Source organism: Pseudorca crassidens, chromosome 11, assembly GCF_039906515.1.
Source record: "Pseudorca crassidens isolate mPseCra1 chromosome 11, mPseCra1.hap1, whole genome shotgun sequence".
NCBI lineage: Eukaryota > Metazoa > Chordata > Mammalia > Artiodactyla > Delphinidae > Pseudorca > Pseudorca crassidens.
In genome coordinates, this window is record NC_090306.1 from 78,101,907 (window position 1) to 78,127,033 (window position 25,127).

At 40.4% G+C, this 25,127-nt stretch overlaps 1 long non-coding RNA gene across 1 annotated transcript in view; it reads right to left on the reverse strand.

The window, feature by feature from the left end:
* LOC137202984 (uncharacterized) overlaps positions 1–14,756 on the reverse strand; it is a 157,320-nt gene extending 142,564 nt beyond the window's left edge. The window contains exon 1 of the long non-coding RNA XR_010932829.1: positions 14,637–14,756. This is a non-coding gene — a long non-coding RNA (uncharacterized lncRNA). The remainder of the gene's footprint in view (positions 1–14,636) is intronic.
* Between the last annotated feature and the right edge of the window lie 10,371 nt (positions 14,757–25,127).

Consider the following 25,127-nt stretch of genomic DNA (forward strand, 5'->3'; position numbering starts at 1 on the left):
TTTTATTTTTAAACAACATAGAGCTTTGAACCTGTTTAAGTCACGAGGGTAAGAAGTCTGGGAAAAGGATATAGTCAGAGAATGTTCTAACCGACAGAAATATAATTGCTAGAAATGAACACTTTGGGTGGGCCAGGAGATGGATATCAGTAAGTTAAAAAGGGAGAATTAAAAAGGGGAATTTCATCAAAAGAAGCAAGGAGACCCCTAGTTTCTGGTGATGATATATAGCAGAGCACACGTGGAAATAACCCTTTAGACTCTAAAGTATTGGGAGCATCCACCATCAAACCTCAGCTACATCTCTTGGGAGCAATGTCACCCTTGACCAAGTAAATGCTTCACCTCTCTAAGACTCAGTTTCCTTATCCATAAATAGTGACAAATACCCCTACCTCAATGGGTCATATGAGCGTGTCCATCTTACCACTTCTTATATTTTCCCAGCTTTATTTTTTCTCCCTAATGCTTACAACTTTTTATTTATCTTGTTTATCATCTATCTCTCCTATTAGAATGCAAAACCAGACAAGAGTGGGGATTTTTGTTCACTGCTGTATCTTCAGCAGCGCAGCACCTGTACATAGAAGGTGCTCAATAAATAACTGTTGAATGAATAAATAAATGAATGGTTATGACGTTGCAGAGCAGTTTCTCAACTTTGACACTGTGGACACTTGGAATCAGATAATTTATTTGTTTGGGGGCCTGTCCAGTGCTCTGTGGCATGTTCAGCAGCAGCATCGACCTCTAACCATCACATGCCAATCGCACTCCATCCCCAGTTGTGCAAGCAAAAATGTATCCCAACATTGCCAGATACCCCCTGACGGACAAAATTTCTGAGGTGAAAACTTCTGCTTTGGGAGTCAGTGCTTTAAAATGCTTGTTTTTAATATTGTTAGAATTATTGTTAAAATTGTTAGAATGGAGGAATAAAAAAAGAAGTAACACTTGGTCTCCAGATTCTCCCACAGCCTGCTTAATTTGAGGTGGAGAAAAATACTGCTGCTGAGATGAGTATTGGCTTCACAGCACAGTGACATTTTAGTTATTTTACCAAGAACCATGTTTAGAAGAAAACAGTTCATAAATCAAGAAAGTGCTTCCTTAGTCTCTCACCTCTTAGTTGCATGTGACATATTTTCTTCCTTGTCACCTCTCTGGACAAACAATAACAACACAAATAATTATCCCTACCCACTTAGTCTGTTATCATCAAAGTTAATAATGTATGAGACAGAATTTAAGAGCCAACACTTTAAAGAGAAAGATGTCTCCACCTCCACATTCTAATTAAGAAAGGATTATAAAAAGCCAGAAGATACAGCTCAAGTTTTCCTTTTCGGGATTATCTCTCCCTTCAGATTTTCCTTTTACCACCCCATTCCTTTGCTTTGAACAGAGATCAACTGTCTTGTACTCAAATGGCTAATAGTGACCTTTCAGAAACATGAGGATTTCATAAAATGGGGAATGTTCCAAAAATTGCTTTTGGAAGCATAAAAAAATAATGCCATAAAAAGACCCAGAAATGACTTGGCCGCAGGTTCTCCCCCTACGTACAGACTCCACAAACTGGGGAGCAGTGTCAGACCGACAGAGAACCCATGGTTAGGGCAACCCTATGTCTGAGTCTGCCTGAAACAGTCCCGGTTTATGCCTGCTATCCCAGGACGGTAATTAATTACTAGCAGCCTCTTGCATTTTCAAAATGTCTGCGTCTGGATGTGACGTATAAAGTCACCTTCACACGGAGTTAATGAGCATTTGATTTGCGCACAAAAGAAAGGCAACATTGAGAACTGGCTGGCTGTTTCCTTTGTCTGGACCCCGAGCACACCTCAGACTTTTCTCGGCGCTCTGGCAGCCTAGCTGCTGGGAGAGAACTTTCTGTAGCACAAGCTCAAAGATGAACTATCTATGAGTCAATAAATGAATCAGTCCACCCAGCTTATTGATCTGTGTATCACTTATCTCCCCAGTCCCAGGAAAAGTGAAATGGCAATTAGATGGTCATGTCCCAGAGTCTGGCAAGTAGATGATCACGTCCCAGATCCTAACTGCTCAGGATTTCCAGAAGGCACTTAGATTCAAGGTCAAGTGGGGTGAGAGTTAACTCTCACCAGCCTGGCCTCAGATTCCTGAGCCTGTTAAAAGGGCCCCAGACTGCAAGGTGCCAGCCAGAAGAGCCCCTGGATAAGAACCTCCTTGCCCTGTAGCCCAATCCCCCTCAGATTAGGGGAGGGCTGATATTTAGAGATAGCCAACTGACCAAGAATGTCCCACCATGTTGCTAGTAAGATAAGCCTTTGTTTTTCAGGACCAAGAACACAGCTTAAAAGATTACACTAGAATCAGGGGTTAGCCCCATAACAGTACACCCACTCAGATCAGACGTCCCGGGTCCACAGTAGAGCTGGCCCTCGTTCCAAAGCCAAGCTGAGGAGGAGAGGAACTGAGAACTCAAGAACAGCTAAAAGGTAGCCTGGGATTAGACGATATCTGCTAGGTGGCCACCAAGCCTTTCCATGGCCTAGCAGCCCTGCTACCCCCGGCTGCAACTCTCATCATTCATCCCCTCAAACTCCAGAATGAACTGCTTTCCATTTCTCAGATATGTTATAGTGCCTCTCCTCTTAGTGCCTTTGCACTTAGAGTTCTTTAGAACACACCACAGCCTCTAATCTGCATTTTACTCATCCCTCAAGTCTCAGCATAGACATGATGTCCTCCAAGGAACCCTCACTGAACCCCCCAAATTGGAATTATGGAGTCCCTCCTAAAACATCCGTTTTGTATTTCCTGCTATCAACGGACTCATCACTCTTGGTTTTAACTGTCTATTTATCTATAACCTCTACTCAATTATAACCCCTTTGAAGTTAGGAACTGTGTCTTGTTCCTTGCTCTCTATTTTTCCCCAAGTAACACATGCAATACCTGGTATGTAGCAGATACTCAAAGAACATATTTTGAATGAATGAATGATCAGTTTTACTTGGTGGCAGGGACTGTGGAGCCTAATGGCATGAATAATGACACCTGACAAGTAAGTAAGCACTTAAAAAACATGGTATAGAGAACACACAATATTTCCATTACCTTGTTATTTATGTGTCACCTACCATGTACCAGACATTTTACTTGCAAAGTTATTGTGTTAAATTAGATAATGTACATATTTGATGTTTAATAAACAGCAGCTGATGTCGTTATCTTACCTAGCTTCACTGCAAGCCTGTGATATAAGTATTTATGATCTGCCTTTTAACACTTGAGGGAACTGAGCCTCGGAATGGCAATGTCAAGATGTTAATAATATCTAACTAAATAATAACTTCCTGACTCTAAAATCCAAGATCTTTAACTATAGAATTCAGCCTCTCTGTGAAATGAAAGGGTGGGAGGGAGGGAGGAAGGAAGGAGGGAAAGGAAGGAGGAAGGAAAGAAGACAGGGAGGGAAGAAATAAAGAAGGAAGAAAGAAAAGAGGATTGAGATAATTTTTCTTTTAACTCTGCCTAACTTTTATCCTTGCAGAATTCTTCAAACAATATCATTGCATTTCTTTCCATATAGCACCCAAGCTCCACCCATCACAGTTATGACTTATGAAGAAATATTATAAAGATGATCAAAATCCCTGATTTAACTGAGCTGTGACATCGCTTGGACATCATAACCAGCGTGAAGCTCTGTCCACACTGACTCTTCTGGCCAATGTCCTTGCTGGGCACATTCTGCATCTGTCGGCTTTGCCCTGACTCTGGTCTCTCTGGCTTGCTGGTGTGAGTCCCCTCATCCTTGTGGAAGATGCTGAGTCAGAATACTCATCCAAGTACTTTGACAAATTGAGGTTAAGCATCTATATGAAGAGTCATAAACGTTTGCAGGGCGGTAGGGGAGGAGGGGTCATCAATTAGCTGCTTAAACCCAGTTTACAGCCTTTCTCCATAGATGACAAACAGGAAAAACAGATAAGACCTAAACACTCTCTAACATCTAGTGGCTGTCAGAAATTTATCAGGCCAGATCAACGCCATCTCTATTCGCCTCCAAAAAGAGAAAACCGCTAACTAAGAAAATGCTTCCCCATCAACAATATAATCCAGAGAACTCAGAAAGTCTGTATGTGAGACTATATGTGGAAATGTTCTTGGATGATTCAAGAATAACATACGGCATCTGATGTAACCATCCTGGTCAGCCTATACAAGCATATTTCTTCCTTCATTGAACATGTACTAGGTGCCAGGCACTACGTTAAACTCTAGGATTAAATTATAAACTATACAGAAATGATATATGCCCTCATGGACCATATAGTCTGGTATGAAAACAGATAATTGAATAATCACAGAAATATATAAATGAGTATAAACTATAATATGCCTCTCAAAGAAAATCAGTTTTTTAAAAAAAATTATTCTATAATGAATACATTTTAGGAAAGAGGTGTAATTAAAATTTTGGGTATAATAACCAAAAAGTTACCAATAAGTCCCCAAAAGATAAAGCTTGCTGGGTTGATGAAAATAAAGTTATTTCTAAATGTAGGCTTGTCCAGTAAGAAAGCCTACTTTCTCATGTATTTCTTTCCAAGAAGAAAGTGATGTAACAAATCATTGACATTTATGGCTACTAAATGTTATGTATTTATTTTGTGAGGATCAGTGAAGTACGAATACTCATTTTATTTCAGAGAATTATGAAACTTTAGAGTTGGGAGAAGGTTTTGAAATTAAATCCTATTCCCCCTTATAGTTTCACAGATGAGGAAACAAAGATCCAGAAAAAGCAAGTGACTTACTCAACATCACAAGTATATGTGTAAGAGCTAGAAGTGAAACTTGGGTTTCCTCATTCAGGGTTCTTTCCTCCAAACCAAGTTGCAATAAACCCTTTACTTTTTTGTAAGGATGCTAATTACCAAAGAGGTCATGGTTTACTTTTTTTTTAAAAATTCCCTCTCTCTCTCTCTCTCTCTCTCATACACACACACACACACGGAGCAATAAAAGAATATGCTTAAGGCAAAAGCTATCAACTAAATAGTAATCTAGTGTTACACTACTACTGTTACGTAGCAGACAGAAAAAAATATGTGTTCTTTGTTAATTCAGTCCCTGAAAGAAGCTTTCAGACAAAGCCCAGTTGATTACTCCAGATTCTTTGCTGTCTACTTGTGGGTTTGTTTGATTTTATACAGAAAATGGTTTAGTGTTTAAACATAAAAGCCTGAGTTGAACAGACCGGAACTTTTTCAAGGACTCGAAAAAAATATTACAGTATTACACTTAGTCTTTGACAAGAAATATTTTTTCCAAGGTGGCATTCATGTACATTCCATACTGTGGTTATCCAGAGTTTGCCTTGGCAACTTGATTTATTTTACAGACTCACTTATCATAAGCTCAGACAATTAAGAAAAAAAGACAAGGCAAAAACACAAACTTTAAGTGTTTATTTCTTCAAAATCAAGGTACAAGTTTAATATGTATTATCCACATTCTACAGCTAAAAACATTTTTAGATCTCCTAAAATTTGGCATCATCTTAGCTTGAATCATCTGCTCAAAGCAGGGGCAGGAGTGAGAGATGCCAGAAGACCTAATCTGCCTGCCAAGGATGTACACCCTTTCTCGTTAAGTGAGAGCCAGTCATGAAAATTTAACCAGGCATTCTCTTTCTAGGCCTAAGTTTTCTCATGGAAACAATGAAAAGTCTGGATAAATTACCTTGTTAGTCCCTTATAGCATCAGAATATCCTGTTCCTTTTAGTTCTCACTTTTATTATTTGCTCCAAAATCTAAATAAGACTCAACATATGTCCCAGGGACAGAGAGAGCTGGCATAAGAATAAGACACATAGCAAACAAGGCTCCAGGTAAAATCTAAAGGTACACATGAATTATACGTGTTAAGAGAAAAATGGTCTAAGTGAGCACCCAGAGGTTAGATATATCTCGAGATGTTGGTACAACTGTACTCTCAAAATACAGACTTCAAGGTGTTAAAAAACATTTGACATGCACAGACCTTTTTTTTTTTTTTTACAAACTACTGTTAATTATATACTGATCAGGTGGAATTTCAAATATGTTTGGCAGTTTGAAAGAAGAATCGTCATTCCTTCAATCTAAGAGAACTGCATTAATTTAGGTAAACCACACTTTCTAGTATACACTTATTACATACAATATAATAACACTAACACTAAACACTAATGCTGAATGTGCCTTAGATGAAATGTTATAAGTTAACTTCTATTCTAAGGTTTTACATTATAATTTCAGTGATGGAATTCCATGGCAAAAGCAATAACTGGCACCAATAAATGAGAACAATTTCTCTTAAAGAGAACATTTTACCTTAAAGAGCACAGAAATATCTCTTTAGTAATCATAGTTTTTAGAGAAAACAGGAACTTTCTGGTAAAATATTAATATTCTTTGCACTGATTCCAGTAGCAAACAAGAAAAGTTGATAATGCAGTTCCAGAAAATGGGGTGATTGCCAATTGAAAATGTGGGAAGAGAAAGTATCCATTTCCCTGAAGGAACATACGGAGTCCTTTTAAGAGAAGTACATTTAAAGAAAACTGTTTTGGACAACACTAATTCCATCGTTCGTTTTTGGCTTTCTTTCACATGACTATGTCTCTACAGATGCTCTGAGTACCAGTGGGGAATCTCTACTGGAAATTCTTTCTTTGCCGTTTGGCAGAGTCTACATCATAAATAAGTGTCAGAGTTAAGATTTTATTGTTGGTTTTTATGTGTGACCGGTTAAAAAGACAGACTTTTACCATCACGTTGGATTATACTAGACAAAAATAGGGATGAATGGGTTAAAAGAAAGACAAGACCAAAGGAAAGAAAGAACAAATGAAATTTTCTTTTTGAAACAACATAGCAATAATAGCCTAGCTGATGTTTTAACATTTAACAATGTCCCCTAGCAGGGACATTGTTAAATATGTTATAGATGTTATCCAGAAATAGGAGCAAAATGGCAGTGTGAACACACAGTCTCTCCCACTCTAATTTCTCTGATATGATCAAATAAAGAAATATATTCATAACAGCACTGGAAAACAAGAAAGAGTAATGTCAACATCAAAGAGGTAAGATCATCGTAAGAGATATAGAGCAGATAGGATTGAATTCTTGGTGAAACAAGACCAGAGAGCAACATACAGGAGAGAACTAGCGTGGAATGAGAGTGATTACAGGGAACTTCAGGCAGAAGGAGGTCAGGGAGTGATTGTCCCAGTGATTAATTGGGGCAGTGCATTTGGAGGAACTAGGTCTGTCAGCCAGCCCCCCACCTCCTGAATACATGGAGCAAGAGAGAGCAGCAATTGCCCACAGGCGAAAACAGATGAATGTGGGCTCTGAGACCAAAGAGCTGGGGCGGTTCATGTCACAGGTGGCTAGTGATACTCACATTGCCTCCTTGAAGGATGCCTTCTTCTGCCTCCACAATCAATGAGACAAGCTCTATCATCTAAACCAACTTTACTAAAATGTAAACAAGATATTCAAACTTGTATGCCAACAAAACTAAGAAGCCGAGATAAGGAAAGATATGGGATATGAGAAAGCATGGTACAAAGGACAAAAGAAACAGTAAAAAGTGTATTACTAACTTTAAATTCTTTTATGCATAATATGCAAAATATCTTTATTGTAATTTCAAATTAAAATTTCAGCTGATTCTAAATTGGGAGGTGACGAAGCACAAAGAAATGAAAAAATATTAATGTTCTTATTTGGTTTTCTGGGAGCATATAAATGCTGATGAGTTCTAGTTATTGTCCAAAACTAATTATGTTGAAAGATACCTCTTAAGAATTTAAAGGTAAATCTTCTGGTTAAACATAGTGAATTAAATACGCATATTCACTGTACTTCCTTTGAAATGCTTCTAAAAACTTAAAAGGAAATTAAGCTCACATACACACACACACATACACACTTTAAACCAATAATAGCAAAGAGAATTGGAGAGGAAATGATAACAAATGAAGTATGTAAAACAAAGAGAAGAAAAGAAAACAGTTGGGTAAGTGGTAACTGATTTAATTGATTAGAGAAAGCTAAACTTTATGCCTGAGAGAAGAATGTTAACAGGAAATAAAGACAATGTGTGCAGAAAAAAACCCAGAATACTTTAAGAATTGGAGGTTCCAAGTATCTCTGAAGATGAAGGTGAGGGGTGAAACTGAAGAAAGGAATCTTTGAAAAAAGTCTGAATAAGGAGCAGTTAGACCCCCAAAGTCCTCCCCTATACCAACAGCTAGGTGAGTACCTCTAACACATCTAAAAAAGGAGAGTAAAAGATTCTGAAGAGATTGAATCTGAGAAGCTCTACACTTCATACACATGAAGTACAGTGGAGAGATTGTCTACTTGAAGAACTCTGGGACCCTTCCAGCCCTGGAAGCAGCATTATTATCCCCATCCCACTCCGGACAGGACACTGGAGAAGTCCTCCCTGCGGGAACCATCCCATCCAAGGGAAGACCCACTGACAAGGCTGAATCCAGTTTGTACAGACAGTATTCTTAAAGGAGTTGTTGATGACAAGTGCATTCTGAGTGTCTGGACACCTTCTCTGATTGAATGATACCCATGCCATAGCAGTTGTCAAATACTTTTAATATTACACTTGGGGTTTCCCAGTAAATAACCAGTTCCACACTTAGTTACTAGGAAGACCAGGAGTCAATAAAGACCCAGCCTCATGCACAGAACATTCCATCAGCTATTTGGAGCCTCACTCTTAAGTGTGAATAGCCGGCCAATGGTCACCAGATATTTGAAGAAAGACTCCAATATGGAAAGCAAAGATTAAAATAATAATAATAATAATAAATTAACAGAATTTGTAAGTAGCAGAGGTAATTCAGGAAGCAGGAGAAAACTTCAAAAGTGTTACATTTTCAGGGCTTCCCTGGTGGTGCAGTGGTTGAGAGTCCGCCTGCCAATGCAGGGGACATGGGTTCGCATCCCAGTTCGGGAAGATCCCACATGCCGCGGAGCAGCTAGGCCCATGAGCCATGGCCACTGAGCCTGTGCGTCCGGAGCCTGTGCTCCGTAATGGGAGAGGCCACAACAGTGAGAGGCCCGTGTACCGCAAAAAAAAAAAAAAAAAGTGTTACATTTTCAGAGAAATATAAAAAGATATTTATCCATGAAACAAACAATAGAATGCTATTTAAAAGAAAAAAAAAGAAACCATCAGAAATATAACAAAGGATCCTTTCTGCATGAACAGAAATTTTTTAAGCAAATATAAAGGTTAGGAGCATAAAGTAGAAATTGCCCAGAAATTAGATCAGAATAATAGAGATGGAAAGTAGGACAGAAGGGTAAAGAAAAACGAATCACGGGATCAATCCAGAGAGTCAGAGATCTGAATTATTGTTTCAGAAAAAATAAACTGAAAGGGAAAAATATCAATGAATTAATACAAGAAAATATATCACCACTGAAAAATATGCAGATTAAAACCTTCAGAATAACAGCAAGGTATTGAAACACGGGTCTTGCTGGTAAAGAACTACACTTACTGAACAAAGATAGTCATGAGCTCATCTGCTTTAAGGTAAAATAATTAGTGATGAGTCTTCCTGCAGTTGAGGATTTAATCCATCATGAGACCACAACATGTCAATTTTTCATGAGCAGTTGATTTGGAAAACTATTTTCTTGTGGTTCAAGGAAGTACTGCTCCTCCATAAGAGAGCCAGTATCTTTCACTTTAAGACCAAAGTACTCCAAACATCAGATGTTTAAGTCTGAAAACTCATGATTGCCTAAAAGGATTTATCCACTAACTGGCCTGAATAATGCCTGGAATTCACTTTTCTATCTGTCCAAATATCATCCAGAATGAGAATCATGAACAATCCTAGACAGACACCTTCACCAACAGCAGCAGCATGACCGTCGCCATTTATTGAGTACCGGCCCTATGAGCATAAAAATACTTTGGGAAGCAGGATTATCAGGTGACGGGAAAAGAGAGATGAGCAAAGCAACTGATGTTTTAAATAACTTTTTATATGGGAAATTTCAAATACATACCAAAGAAAAAGAATAATATAATAAGCCCCCATGCACATGCCCTCAGCTTCAACCATTTTTCGACTCCTAGTCAACCTTATTTTATTTATACCCCCATCCGATCTCACCCCCACATGCACTGTATTATTTAGAAACAAAACTAAAACATCGCAACATTTTACCTGTAAATATATATGTGTATAATATATAATTATATATGCATACATATGAAATAGATACACATATATATTTCAGAGATAAAAACTTTTTCTTAAATGTAACGACAATTTATTATCATAACTAAAGATAATTAACAGTAAGTCAATAATATTACTAACTTTCCAGTCAGTGCTCACATTCCCCCAATAGTCTAATAATTTTGTTTTCATTTCATTGATTTGAATCAGAAGCTATTTTCTAGTTGGTTACCCGGTGGTATAGTATACAGAAAAAACAGGATATGTGCTGAATTATTTCTCTTCATTTTTTAGCATTCAAATTTATGAGTTGGTTACCTAGTATCCTCCAAAGAGGGCCCATTGTTTTGGGGGTTTGAGGGGATGTGTTTTGGCTGTGTGTGTGTGTTTTGGAATCACTATAAGTTTAAATATAATGGATGTGTTTCAATCATCACAGTTATTATTTTATTGATGCTCAAATTGTCCCATCTTTGACTGCAGAAAGCCTTTCCTAGTTGGTTCCAGAGTATTTTAGACATAACCCCAAAAGTCATTGATAGCTTCCCTGCTCTTTGGTTTGGCAAATTATTCCAGGCTCATTGTTACACATTTCCTGCCCCAGATCTGGAATCAGTTCTCTACCAGGGAGCCCTAGTTCTTTTTAAGGAGGAACAGTATTGAGAGACCACAACAGTACAGTATTGAGAGACCACAATCTGAGTTTTGAACCTAGTTAATGAACACAGGGGTGTTCATTTTTACTGAGCTGGTCGTTGTTTCTAGGTCTTTTCTGTGAGTACAGCTAGGGAATCTGTACTTTTTGTATTAAAATACATCACAAGTTCAACTGACAATTACAGTACAAATTCAAGACCACATGGTTTTTACTTAACCTCTTTGATCTTACATTTGAATTACCTTCTTCCCTGCCAAAAATCTAATTCCCAACCCCAACATAATACCTCATTTGTTTTATTCTATAGTACACACAACGGGAGAGAGAGAGAGAGAGAGAGAGAGAGAGAGAGAATCTAAAACAGTAACAATACTATCATAAACAATACAATTAGAAAAAACAGTTTAAAATTTTAACAATTTTTTTCTTAGGGTATTTCTACAGATAAATTAGTCACTTGAAATAATCTCTCTGCATTTATGCCACTAATTTGAGACTCGGACTCATCTGTGCCATTTTGCTTTCAATTTTTAGATTGCTTTGTCTTGCAATTAACTTTGTTTTATAATCATGTAAAATACTTACATGTTTTTTAATTCAAAACAGAAACAAAATATATTTGGAGACATTTAACTTCTAATTCTGTCCCCTCCACTTGTTTCCTCCCTCACTCCCTCATAAATAACTTCTTCCTGAGATTTAAGCAAATTTATATTCAGATTACCCTCTTTGATAAAGAGCAGTACACCATAAACATGATTTTTTCAACTTCACAATAAATCATAGAGATCATTCCATAAACTTATTAATTTTTAAAAAGTATGTTATTTTGTAGCCCAGGTGAAAAAATTGGCTATAAAATAGGAGCATTAATAGGCAGCTGCTGGGAAAAAGATTTAATCCAAATGTTTTACCAAAAAAATATGCAGATTGGAGCTTTGTAGTAAACCTTCAAAAAATGACTCACCAGATTCACAGCATCGTGCTGGGAAAAATTAGCGTAGGTGGCTTTGCTTCTGAGAGACATACACAGTGTACAATTTCACCATGCAAAATGCTTTTGCTACTACAATTTTCCTTTGCTTTGCTTTTTTGAAAAGTAACGGTTCCTTCCATTTTAGCAGCACCATTTGCATTCCTATTATTCACACTTAACTAGGATTTCCATTTTTATCTTCCTTTTGTTACTTGTTTTCATTCCAGCACTTTCTCTGCTTGCTCTTTGCCTTTCCTTTATCTTGCCCTTAAATGGAGGCCTCATGCTATGGGAACAGTGCCATATATTTTTTCTCCATCATGCCAGGCCTTGTCCCAATTTAATAATATAAGTTCCCTTGAACCAGTGGCAACAAAGCTAGGACATCCCACACACGTTTGCTATGGAAACACCTTCATGACTAATGGTCTCACAAATTGAGGCATTTTAAAATTGAAGCTAGAAGTGGTTTTCTTTTTTTTTTTTTAACATATTCTGCAGCTAAGGAAAAAATATACCAATTCTCTAAAAATTGTGAGTTGCTATACTAATATATCCAACTTCTCTGAGAGGTAGATTCTTACAGCCCCAATCCCAAGGTTTGTACATAATGAAAGCAAGAGTTCATGCATACTCATCCATGTCTTTGAGCAGCCTCTGCTCTCTTCTGCTATGTTTATAAGGTCATGTGGTTAAGTTGTTCTTTCCTTAGAACATAAGCGTGGACGTTGAAGACCCTGCAAGACTTGGGTGCTGCCAAATCACCAGATCATGTCCCACTACTTTCCCTCTCACACTACAATAGCAAATTACACAGACTTCTATAGACCCACCAGGCCCTTTTGCCTTTGTTTAAGCTATTGCCTTTGCCTGAGAAGACTGGGTCCATTTTCCAGGTGAATCTCCCTTTCATTCATAAACGCCTTGGTCAGGCATCTCCTTCTCTAAGATTTCCCTGCTATGCTTTTTTCTCCTGCCCAGGGACAGCTGATCGTTCCCTCTTCTGTATGATTTCTTACATGCCCTTGGAACTGTGACCATTTAGGGGGCAGAGACCATGTTTTATTTATTCATTTCCCCAACCCCTGCCACCATGCCTGACAAGCACGGGTTTTGCTCAATAAATGATGGTGAAGTAAATCACTGAATGAGTAAACAGGTATGTGAATGTGCTCTCCCCGGTGGAAAAGGGAGACTAACATACCACCTACATGCCTGTTGCATTGAAATGTCTGTATTTAGATTTCCTCTGTTTCATGTCTCTGTTAGAAAGGAATGAGGTTTTCATACACATCTCTGGTTTCTGACCATGAAGAATAGCATAAAAATGGTGGCCACTACAGCCAGACACAAAGAAGATTTTTGTTTTTACTTGAAAGAGGACAAGTGGGCTTTGTCATTCTCTGTTCTTTTAACAAACCAATCTTCAAAACCCATGCAGACAGCCAACCATCCCAAGAACCCTCTATACCCCATTTGGGGCCTTCATATATGATGTCTCCATGCTGCCCAGTCTTGCTTCTGCCATGTTCCTCTAATATTCACTATCTACTCCCTACCCGCTGCCCCTAATTGAAGGCTGGCCCCCGTCGGGTAGGTCATGTCTACAGGTCTCAGATGGCAAGTTGCTCATCTGATTAATTTATCTCTCCCAATGAGGGAAGACTAGAGTGGTGGCTCCCTGGTTGATTATAATAATCACCCAGATAAAATTATAGATGGCTTTGTTCTTATGTGTTTCCATTCAGTAGGTCTCAGTTTAACAAAGGATCTCTCTATCCTTTTTAAAGCATCTTCATGATTCCAGTGATGAGGCAAGTTCTGGAACTACCCAATGAGGAGCACAACCACGGGATGGGTGCACATCATGCTCTCTAACAAAAGCCATTCAAAACACACCCCACTGTGCTGTCCATCTCCTGGATGGCAAAACAGTGACTCTGCAACACAGTGAAGACAGAAGGGAAACAATTTCCTTTGTAATTGACCAGCAGAAATCATTCTATTGTAGTTATGCCTTCAGAATCTCCAAATGCAAAGAAATAATTTGGGGTCAGCTCCCTGACCACAGAAGTGAGATTTTAATCCTTATTCCATTATGTCTTTGCAATAGATGCGATTTTTAGCCACAAGGTCAATTGGAAGCTGGTAAATACATTGTATAAAAAGTCAGCTCTCAGCCCTCCTGTGCCCTACTGAAGGGTTGGATCAGAAGTCAGAAATCCCTGTCCCTAGGATGATTCCACTTACACTGCTTTTTCTCCATATCAGGTGTCATCACACCTTTCCCAACAGCCACTCTTCCTTTCCTGACTCTGTAGCTGCAGAATTCAACAGAGCACATTTCTCCTATGCTAAACAAGTGACTTTTTTTTTTTTTGAGACTTATTTCCCACTCACTAATACTCTCTGGGCTTCCAGTAAAACTTTAAGTTTGCCACATATCCCAAAGGAATTAATTTTAGAGAAGATGGAAAGGGCATTCTCAAGGCAACTAGGAAGACCCATCCTTAACCGTAAGAGTAACAAAGGCGGAGGCGGCAGTGGCCCATTTCCTCGGTCTCACAGAGCAGCATCTTTATGAAAAATGAGCTCAGCTGTTAACAGCCCAGGGAGGGACTGCTATCTACCACATCACAGCCGGCAGAGAAGAACAGGATGTTATGAGTACAGCGTGAACCTCAGAGCCAGAGTCAAAACCATACTCAGCGTTTCCCAGGCACATGTTTACCTTGTTTTCTTCAAACTTCAAGAGAGAACTCTTCTGTTCTGAAGTGTAAGAAAACTCTACCCGAGAATGGAGCAGTGCAGAACTGATCAATCTCCTTACTTTCATTTCATTATTGAAAAGAAAGCCCCCTCGGGTTTATAACAACATATCACCAAAGTGGCCTGGAGCTCCTCCTTGATTCTTAAAGGACCCACGCTTTATCTCCAAGTCTGCTTGTCTGTAGCCCAAGAAGCCCCAAAGCACTTGTAGGATATGCACCTGCAGGTCAATTAGTTTCCACAAGACTCTTTGACTATAAAATGAAGACAGCTGAGATTCTTCTGTTAACCATTGCCTGGTAGTCAGAAAACAAAACAATGTAATAACAAGGGGGCACTGACCGCTTCACTGAAGATGAAGACATTTTAATCCCTAAAACTGACCATGCTGACTAAATACTCGTTTATTATCCTCAGTACTCCCTTTGTAAAAACAAACAACCCACCAGCTGTCAGGCCTAACTTTCATCCAGTATCACTGCTAAGTTGATAGCAGGCTGGTTAAGAATGCAGGGCTTTAGACAAATCCGGGTTTGAATCTGATTCTACTACTTGCTGAGGCACCTTGTGTTCGTTACTTAAACTTTCTGAGCCTCAGTTTCCTTTCTTCAAAAGATAAGAAGATCTACTGTAAGAGTTAAATAAGTGTAAATCCATATAAAGGATTTACACAGGGTCTGCTATTTGAGGAGTGCTCAATAAGTATTATTATTATTATACCAGTATATAAATCAGGACTGGTTGCAGATGAAATAGCTCTAATACAAACTGACTTAAAGCAAAAAAAGAAATTATTGCCACACACAATTGAAAACTCCAGTGGCCAGTTTGGCTCAGGAACACTCGGATCAAATGAAGCCCCAGGACTTGAGGTCCAACCCCGACGCCTTCCTGCCTTTTTCCACCTTGTGACTCTGCAGTGCTGTTTGCCCCTCAATCTCCTGCAGAATCCTTCCACACTTTCAGACTTCCATTCTCCCAACTAAGAAACCTCAGGCATAGAAATCTCTATCAAGAGCTCCTTCTCTGTAATCTCATTGATGGGATCGGATCATTTGCGCAGCCCTGGAGCCACGCCGTGCCCTGAGAGAGAGAACGCGCCAATTGGCCCGGCCTGGTCACATGTTCGTCCTGGAGCAGAGGGGTCATGCCCGCCCGCCCGCCCACCTCAAGGAAGCTGCAGCGATTGAGGGTGGGAGAAGGCGCTTCCCGGAAGGGAGATGAGGGTGCCCTGCCACCCAAGAAAGGGGGCGTGGATGGCGAGTAGCTAGCCCTGCAGCCCCCAAACTAACTTCTCTTTCCTTAAAGATACTTGCCGGTGAATAGGGGATATGCAAACTTCACCTTCAAGTTGCCACAGCAAGGTCAGCAGAGTTGGAACAAGTTCTCCCAGATGCCTCCTAAGACACAAGAAATAGGAATGCCAGACTCAAAATCTCTTGAGGTACTGAGTTGTCATATATCCCCAAAGGCCATTCCCAGGGTGGAAATGCTGTTGGTGTCAAGCTAGAGGTTACCTATAGACTGGCTTTTCTTCCTCACCGTGAGATTGGCATTTTTGAATTGGTTGATTCATTAGGATCTTTTAAATATGTTTTATCTGTGTATTTCACGTTGAAAAGAAGTTTGTCAATCTGGTATCTTCTTATTTGGCCCTAATTAAATGTCACTTAGAAATGGTGTCCCTGCATCCTAATGTCTCTTCATTTCATCATTTGCTGAATAAAGAGCAGTGCTAAAAATGTACCCAGGTTTCCAACACACTTGCCAAAAAAGATTACAGCTTTTTAAAAAATTTAAACAAACTTGTGTGGCATATTTCTTCTTGTGAAAGCAATTCTGTGGATAGTTCTAGAAAGGAAGAAGCTACAAATAAGCACACGGAGACTGTATTATCATCCTCCAGAGAAGCTGTGGTTAAGCATCTTTGTGTTGTGTTCAGCCTTTCAAAGCGTTTCCAATGGCACCTTGGCTTCCTGAATATTTTGAGCTGAAGGAGTTTGAAAAAACAGCAGAAGCTGGAAAGTTACCCTGATCTCTTGCTCCTTCCCCTTTCTTCCACAAACAGCCCATAAAACCCTCCAGTGAAAGGCATCCTCCCCACACCCAGAGGAAAGAAGCATCCTTATCTCTGAAGACAAAGGGACACCAGAAGAATCTTAGCAAACAGACTTTGCTAAGTTTCCCCCAGTTTAGCACACTTACTTCCTACTCTTTTACTTATCCAGTCCTCTTCACTGAAGCTAGCATAAAATATTCAAGTTTGTTTGCTTGGGTGTTCATTTCCTTATGAAGGTTCCCGTGTCATGTAAAACTTATATTAAATAAACGTGTATGCTTCTCTCCTGTTAATCTTTGTCAGCTGAATTTTCAGGCCCAGCAAGGGATCCTAAGAGGGATGAGAAAAACTTTTTCCTCCCAATACATATATAGGTGAGGGTTTTTTGTTTTGTTTTGTTTTTTAATGAGCTTTTTACTCTTTTATAAGCTGCTTGTTCCACTACTCCATATATGGAAATTATTCACTATTATTTCTACTAAGTTCTTTATATTGACTGCTTTTAACCTCTGAGTGATAGACAAGTTTATGTTGAAATCCCCTGATATCCTATGAAAATGGTGAGCACGTAAGCGTTTTTCTGGGAAGGTGGCTAATCACTTTTATCAAGCTCTCCAAGGTCATCAACAATCTAAAATTAGAAACCCACTGTTTTACACCCTCATTTTAAATGGTAGAAATAGATAGATCTGCAGGGAAATATACAGATAAACATCATGGCCTATTTAACCAAATTCTTCTTGTAAGACATTTAGGTCCATTCCAGTTTTGGGCTGATATGAACAATACACAGTGAATACAACTGTCGCTTTAAAGTTTAACTACATAACTGTACTTTCCCCCATGATACTGCAAGATATGAAATGGCCGAGAATTTTTTAAGTGTGGAGTAACACAGACTGACAAATCATCGCAGCTTTTAGAAGATGGCTGTTTACCTCAGAGACCCCTCATTGTTCGAACACCACCACCTGATGCCCTAGAACTCTTACAGAGAAAACCCATCCTCCTGCAAGTACCAGCTATTCAGGGGAAGGAGCAACATTTCCTGCCTTTGTCTGGCTTTGTTACTTGGTTTGAAGTCCTGCCCATCGCTCCGGGGCAGAGTTGCAGCACCTATGTTTACATTTCTGCAAGGACACACGGGCAAGCCCAGGCAAAGCCGAATAGCACATTGCTCATTGATCACAGACTTGAGCATCTGGTGATCCCCTTTGGGGAAAATAGAATGATTCTGAGAGTTCGGGCGCTGCCAATGGGAAATTCACACAGACGAAAGCCCCAGGTCTCTCCTGGTAGTTTCAGGGGGGTGGAGGAGGGAGAAGGCAGAGAGCAGGTAAGCAAGAAGGTGACAGAATATCAGGGGTTCTGCTGAGTTTGACTCATAAGCATGAAAAAGTCCCCCCAAAGCAACAAAACAAAACTGCCAAGATGTTACTGGTGATTTATAATCTGAAGCTGAACACATAAGAATTTGCCCTTTCTCATTGTGGGTAGGTTTCATTTGGCCTCTCAAATGGTATTCTCCCAACGAAACAACAGCACGAACAAGCAAGGCCATGTCAAAGGTCATCTCCAAATTCATGAAGTACCAGGAATGGCCCTCCCTTCCTTCAGATCTGATATTTCCTTGGCAAGGACTTTGGCTCAAACTAACTTGCCGTAAAGCTACTGTACCACCTCAAGATTACAATCTCTCTTGTAAACAGTGATCCAGAGGTTTTGCAAAAGCCTCTCAAGTAACACACCTTCTATATCCTTCCTAAGACCACTTTCCTTAGAAGCCCACTGTGTGTTATCATGCTTTCACAGATGGAGAAACGAAAACACAAAAAGATTAAACGGCCTATCTAAGATGACCTAGCAAGTCATTCACCAAACACATGACCCCTGGTGACTTGTGACACACAAATGCTTCCACCGACAACTCCACCTCACCCTCGTGTCTGTGCAGAAAAAGAAGGGAAATCGTTTATGGGTCCAAAAGACCTCACAATGTTCTAAAATGGCAAATTCAATCAGACCCTTATTAACTAGATCCAAATTAGGCCTGACAGAGAGTCTTCATTAGATCTAAAAATCCTGCCTGTTTTAGCCCTGAGTCCCCTGACTTGTTCGTGTTACTGTAAATTGGCTGTTCTAGCGTCTGGGAGGGCTCTCCACAAAGTGCTTACAGATGACGGTCATCCGGTATGAAATAAAAAGCCTAAGTTCTATTGGCGGGCGGGGGAGCGCGGGGGTGGGTAGACAGTGTAGCAGCAACAAGGCCTGACCAAGGAAACAGCCTCTCACATGGCATAGAAACGGGCAGAAGGAAAACTCAGTTATTTAAACAAACTAACCACAACAAAAATTATAAAGACATTATCCCAATCCCAGCACAGAAACTAAACTTCTCTTTCGAAGCTGCATTTCACGTCAGCCAAGTTCTCTTTCGTATATTTTATGTCCCGGGTCAGAAAAATGGCGCCTCCTACATCGGAAAGAGTTTATCTAGCCCCAGACGAGCCGTGTTCTTCTCTTCTTTACAATAGAATCAAACTGTCACTTTTTTCTCAGTGAGACCAGCCCTTCAGATAAGCAGGGTCATTGGCCATTGAGTTAATGTGACTTGAGAGAAGCCAAAAAGCCTGGCTGCGAAGGTGCCTAAGGCTTCCACCATGAAAGTCGCTGCATTTCCAAAATGCTCCCGTCACGAATACTAACGTAGGCCTCGCACAGTACCCAGGCCCGCTCAGTCACTCACTGTTTACTGAACGAATAAAAGAATGATTGTGGCCTGCAAAGGGTAATAAACTGTGATTATATTGGTTAGATTCTATGCCAGATATATGTTACTATCTGGAACATATTAGCTTATTTGCTCCCACTACTGTCGTCTCCCCTTATTCACAGGGCGTATGTTCCAGGACGCCCAGTGGATGCGTAAAACCATGGGTAGTACCAAATCCTCTCTATATTATGCTTTTTCTTGTACGTACATACCCATGATAAAGTTTAATTTATAAATCAAGCACAGTAAGAGGTTAACAACAATAACTAATAATAAACAGAACAATTATAACAATATACTGTAATAAAGTTTTTGTCAATGTGGTCTCTCCCTCTCAAAATAGCTTATGGAACAAGCTTAATGCCTTTTCCACCCTAACTAAGCACTTATCACACACTGTGGCCATAGCTTTTGCAGTTTGAGGCCCTACAGCAAAACTAGCACAAATTTTTTCTTCTTCATGAATTTGCAGATAGAAGATTCATTTTTACCACAGAGCTTAGCAACCTCAGCACAGGATTTCTTTTCTTTCCTTACTGAGTGGAGAACTTTCACCTTTTCACTTAGTGGAAGCACTGGACCCGCTTCTCTTTGGCATAGCTGAATAGCATCACATCTCTTGTGCTTTGGGTCCATTATTAAGTAAAATAAGAGTGACTTGAACACAGCAGTAGATCTGATAACCAACATGCCTACTAAGTGACCAACCTGTGGGATGGGCTGGACAAAGGGACGATTCTCATCTTGGGCAGGATGAAACAGGCCGGTGTGAGATTGCATGATGTCACTGAGAATGGCAGCATGCAATTTAAAACTTACGAATTGTTTATTTCTGGAAATTTCCAGTTAATATGTTCAAACTGAAGTTGATCACAGGTAACCCAAACTGCAGAAAGTGAAACCGTGGATAAGGGGGGACCACGATATATGTCGTTGTGAAGTAGGTTCTCAGATCAGACATATGCTAACAAGCCTGGGCTAGCTCTTGAAGAAATGGAACATTGGAGAGGAAGGTGGGTGACTGTGACAGTGAGATATGAGAATGAGGGGCTAGGAAGATTCTGAGGTTTGGTACAGGGAGAAGAAACACAGCCACAGCCACCAGGCCCCCACTGTTCTCCCAGCCACCGTGCTGAAGAGTTTTTCCATTTAGAGACACTACTGATCCATGGTTTTCACATAAGCTCGGGAATTCAAACCCCTGCTCTCCTGCTCCCTAGATTTAGGACAAGGTCTTTAACTTCTGTTGCTCTGAAATGAACATAATGAACTCCCTCCTTGGGCTGTTGGAGGAATTAAATAAGATAATACATCTTAGAAGAGTGCCTCGCCTGACCTAGGAAACACTGGATTCATGTTTATTATTATTATTTTCATTAATATCTCCACCCTCTACTCTCAGTATAGTGAGATATTGGGAGCGAGCAGTTTATTTCCTACCATTACAACTTCTACAGTTACATGGTAGAGAAGTTGACTAACCACCTTGGCAGCTGTGGCCTCCAGGTCAGTATCTGTATGTCACATGAAAGTGATAGATGTGTGCATTTCACCTTTATACACCTGCCATGGGTGAAGCACCAGACCTCTCCCTGCCTCAGCTGCTCAACGGAATACACAGGTAATAATAGTATATGTCACACTGTGTTGCTGAGGAAAGGAGTTAGATGAGTTAGTTCTCAAATAGAGTCTAGAACGGTGTCAAGCAGATAATAAGTATGATTATTTTATTTCACGTGTGTGTGTGTCTCACATTTTTCTAGAGATGAGGATGATATGGATAACCAATTTCCAATTCAAAAAACTCCACTATCACATGGATATTTCCCACACTTGATTCTTTCACTGTACAAAGCACAGCTACGACTAGTATGATAATGTTAGGGGGAGTCTGTATCCTCAGCTTGGCACTCTCACTGAACTTGTCTCAGTAATAAGTCCTTCTTCAAATTGTGTCTCTGATTTGAAACTGCTGTTTAATGCTGCTGTGGTGATTAAGGTCACCTAAAAAATTATTAAAAGCATTATGCTAGGGCTTGTCAAAGAGGGCTAGAGGGGCTTCCCTGGTGGCGCAGTGGTTGAGAGTCCGCCTGCCGATGCAGGGGACATGGGTTCGAGCCCTGGTCTGGGAAGGATCCCCCGTGCCGTGGAGTGGCTGGGCCCGTGGGCCATGGCCGCTGAGCCTGTGCATCCGGAGCCTATGCTCCACAACGGGAGAGGCCACAACAGTGAGAGGCCTGTGTACCGCAAAAAAAATAAATAAATAAATAAGAGGGCTAGAGATGATCACTGAATTAGCAGGCCTCGCTTTTTGTGCCACCCTGGACATCACAAAACTCTGCAGCCAACCTCAACACCCCTGGTGACCCTTGGGCGACAGACTGAACATGCCTGTTTATTTCCAAATGGGTAAAATGGAAGGATTCTTTCCAACTCGGGGAAAATGCTTAGGCAGGAATGAGGTGATAAGCAGAGGAAACAAGTTTGGAGTTGTTTTCCCCACTGAATTTTAAAGTTGAAGAGTTTCCTGTGTAAGCAATGTTTTGTTTTTTGTTTTTTAATTCTTATTTAAACCTACCTCATCTAATGCAAACAACTTTAAAAACCCAAAATGATTATTCCTGGCATACTTCTGTAAAAGAAATGTACACACGTCGGTCCATAAGATTTTGGGGATAGATGATCTATTTCTAACCCTTACAACTTTTACACATACACAGTAGGTTAGCTGTGTAACTGCCTCAGCAGCAGCTGCCTATGCTTAGTGTATTTGTGTCTGTATGAAAGAGACAGACGTGTGCATTTCACATTTCAACCCTTCAGTAAGGTTCCCAAGTTAGGGAAATGGCAGTGCTGTGTAATAGCAACAGCAGAGAGATGTCTGCTCATTGATATGCAAATGACAATAGCAGGCCTTCTGCTGTGTTTAAGGAATCCCATGACTGGTTAGACCACAAGCAGGTTATTAAAGTGAAACAAGGCTATTTTGTCCATTATGAAAAGCATTGTCCTATCCCAGTGAGTGGCACATTCAGGGCTATTTACATTTCCACAGACAACCAACAATAAATCAGTATGAATACTCCTTCAAATCCATTTTCTTTTTTGAACAACAATGGCTGTTCAAAATCACGGGGTTAAACAAGAATCTGAATCAAGCAGAAATAATAAAAAATCCAGCATTTGGTCAATCCTATGTATGTTAAATCATTCATAAGTAAAGCCCCTCAAAGCTCTGGAGTAGAGTTCAGAGAAATCTCATTTTGAGGCCCTAGAAATTGAGGACCAACTCTAAATAACGACAATAATAACAAGTAGCTACAGATATCATGTAATATGTTTATAAGTATTTACTATGTGAGGGATAATACTGTATGCAAGTACTTATTCTTTTTTATTGAATTTTATTTTATTTACTTTATTTTATTTTATTTTATTTTTTTGCAGTACGCGGGCCTCTCACTGCTGTGGCCTCTCCCGTTGCAGAGCACAGGCTCCGGACGCGCAGGCTCAGCGGCCATGGCTCACGGGCCCAGCCGCCCCGCGGCATGTGGGATCTTCCTGGACCGGGGCACGAACCCGTGTCCCCTGCATCGGCAGGCGGACTCTCAACCACTGTGCCACCAGGGAAGCCCTTTATTTATTTTTTTTATACAGCAGGTCCTTATTAGTTATCCATTTTATACACAAGTACTTATTCTTGAGATAGGTGCATTACATACATTATACCACTGAATCCTCACCTGCAAGGCAGATACCATTATAATCCTCACTTTTTAAAATTTATTTATTTCTGGCTGCACCAGGCCCTCGTTGCTGTGAGCAGGCCCCCTCCAGCTGTGGCGAGCAGGGACCACTCCCCGCCACAGCACGTGGTCCCTCACCACAGCGGCCCCTCCCACTGTGGAGCACGGGCTCCAGGGACACGGGTCTCAACAGCTGTGGCACACGGGCCCAGTAGTTGAGGTTCGCAGGCTCAGCAGTTGTGGTGCAAGGGCCCAGTTGCTCCGCGGCATGTGGGATCCTCCTGGACCAGGGCTCGAATCTGTGTCCCCTGCACCCGCAGGCAGACTCTCAACCACTGCGCCACCAGAGAAGTCCCCTATAATCCTCCTTTTAAAGTTAGACTGAGGCTTAAAGTCCAGTAATTTGCCCAAGACCAGAAACCCAGTATATGAAAGACCCAGGTTTCTAATCCAGGATTCCTATCTGCATTGGAATGGGACTCTTAACTATCACCCACACATCCTCTCCACAGAGATTCAGTGATGGGAATCGAATTACAGCTAGTAAAATATCCTGAAGACTCGGGATATTTTGCCTGAGTTTGACCAAAGATAAAAAACTACAGTTCCGTTTATGGAATATTATTAATTTTAATTTCAAAATCATTGTGAATGATCAAGTTGTCTATAATAAATTTTATCATTCATTCACTCTTTTTTTTTTTTTTTTTTTTGTGGTACATGGGCCTCTCACTCTTGTGGCCTCTCCCGTTGTGGAGCACAGGCTCCAGACGCGCAGGCTCAGTAGCCATGGCTCACGGGCCCAGCCGCTCCGCGGCATGTGGGATCTTCCCGGACCAGGGCACGAACCCGTGTCCCCTGCATCGGCAGGCAGACTCCCAACCACTGCGCCACCAGGGAAGCCCCATTCATTCACTTTTGCATCCAACAAATATTTATTGAACAGTTAATAAGGGTCAGGTGCATGCCAGAGCCTGGAGCTGGAGCAGTAACCAGACAGACATAGCCCAGATTTTACTTAATTTACAATCCTACAGGGGAGAGGGACATTAAAAAATCATCTTTCATTACAATTGTGACAAGTACACAGGAGGAAAAGGCTTCATTGTAAGGAAAACAGATGAAAGGAAGAACAAACTTAGTCTGGCAAAGTCAGAAAAAGCCTCTCTGAGGTAACATTCAAGAGGCGTGGAGACTGGGTAAGAGTTAGTTAGATATAAGAAGATCAGTGTGAGGAAGGAGGGATATGTCAGGATGTTTTAAATTGTCTGCAAGTCAAATAAAGCTCAATGTAAATATGCTTTAAATACTAGAAGGTATTTATTAAGGCTGCTTCAGGCACAGTTTGATCAAGGCTCTGGTTCTGTTTCTCTGAGATTGTAACTCTCCTGTCAAATTTTATATGTTGGTTTCAGTTTCTTGGTTTCTATCATGATATTGTCTACCAAGAACAACCAGAGTTTATTTGTTTATAGTCACAGAGAGAAAGAGAAATTTCCCCCTTTATGCTGATTAGGCTACCCCAAACTAACCCTTTTAACCAGTGGATGCCTCCTGGTTGACTTAAGTCTTGGCTACCTGAACCAATCATTTTGGTCAGCAGAATGGGATTTGGGGACCCATGGACCCTAGGGTGACTCTCTTCCATCCAAACCATATGGCTGCCGAGCACAGATGGGATATACGTTGAGGGCATAATTTTCATTCCAGACAGAAAGCTATTCTGATCAAAGATAGAAGCATGCAAAGAACCTTAGGTGGTTACATTAGATGTTTGAGGGCCTAAGTCCCACGTGAAAAACAGAAAATGAAGACGAGAATGGCATGAGAAAAGGCCACATGGTCAAGAAGGGGCCAGATCATGTAGGGATTGAA